This window comes from Helicoverpa zea, chromosome 3, assembly GCF_022581195.2.
Source record: "Helicoverpa zea isolate HzStark_Cry1AcR chromosome 3, ilHelZeax1.1, whole genome shotgun sequence".
In the NCBI taxonomy this organism is placed as follows: domain Eukaryota; kingdom Metazoa; phylum Arthropoda; class Insecta; order Lepidoptera; family Noctuidae; genus Helicoverpa; species Helicoverpa zea.
In genome coordinates, this window is record NC_061454.1 from 7,127,158 (window position 1) to 7,128,271 (window position 1,114).

At 34.6% G+C, this 1,114-nt stretch overlaps 1 non-coding gene across 1 annotated transcript; it reads right to left on the reverse strand.

The window, feature by feature from the left end:
• Nucleotides 1-317: 317 nt before the first annotated feature.
• Trnas-gcu lies at nucleotides 318-399 on the reverse strand. Its single transcript has one exon. It is a non-coding gene; the product is annotated as a tRNA-Ser (tRNA).
• Between the last annotated feature and the right edge of the window lie 715 nt (nucleotides 400-1,114).

The window sequence follows — 1,114 nt, forward strand, 5'->3', positions numbered from 1 at the left end:
CACTTACGAGTTACGCGTAGTCGTGACCTTTGACCTATCATTCACTGCTTTACTGTCGCTTGTTGCTACTGAGCGGTAGTGTAGTAAACATTGCCACAAAATAACTAGCTACATATCTAGATAACGCTCTATAATCTATAGTGACAAGGTTTTTGTTTTGTATCTTTTTTATCATTAGGAAAATAACAATTGAGTGATCTACAACTCTACTATATTAAAAAAGATACAAATAAACAAAATCTAATTGCTGTAAATGAAATAATTTGAAGAAAATTGATGCCTTGGCTTTTGCACAAGGTGGTTAAAAAAACCAACAACGACGAGGATGGGATTCGAACCCACGCGTGCAGAGCACATTGGATTAGCAGTCCAACGCCTTAACCTCTCGGCCACCTCGTCTTTTATATTTCTTCACCAATATATAACCCAAAATCTAAAGTATGGTATATACGAACCCAAGTCTTCATAAGACATTAAAAATGATCAAAACTTGTAAAGGAAACTGCATCAAATTCATGCAAAGATTAATGTTCACCGTTCAGTTAGAATACCAATTCATATCGATATTCTATTAATACCGCAGTACAATGCCATGCAGTATAGGTACCTAAAGTACATATTTTATGGTCCTAGACTATATTATTGCTGATCATGTGATATCCGGACAGGGTTCTTATCTTTATTGCCTTTCTATCTTTGTTCATGTTTGCCTTCTATCGATATGTCAATTTAAAATCAAAATATACGCATATGAGATGGAATCAATTGTATGGCAATTGTTTACTTTGTTCGTTATCTGTACTTCCGGAGACGTTCGGGATCATTAGTATTTAAATACTTCTACGTAAGCTTTGCTGCTAAGTTTGGTACAAGTAATGAGGACATTTATAAACATTTGGAAACCTTTGTTTAACTTAGAGCACCGCGAAGACCTATTGATTTCCCAAGGTTCAACCACCTACCAACCACATAGAGGAACTACTTATTTTCGACAAATTGCTAATTTCCCAAAAATAAATTAAAAACCTTTTTATGATATAAATATTTATTTTGTATTGTAACGAATTAGACCTTCAAACTGTGATGACTTTTTTGTGTTGAGGGGCAGGCACGT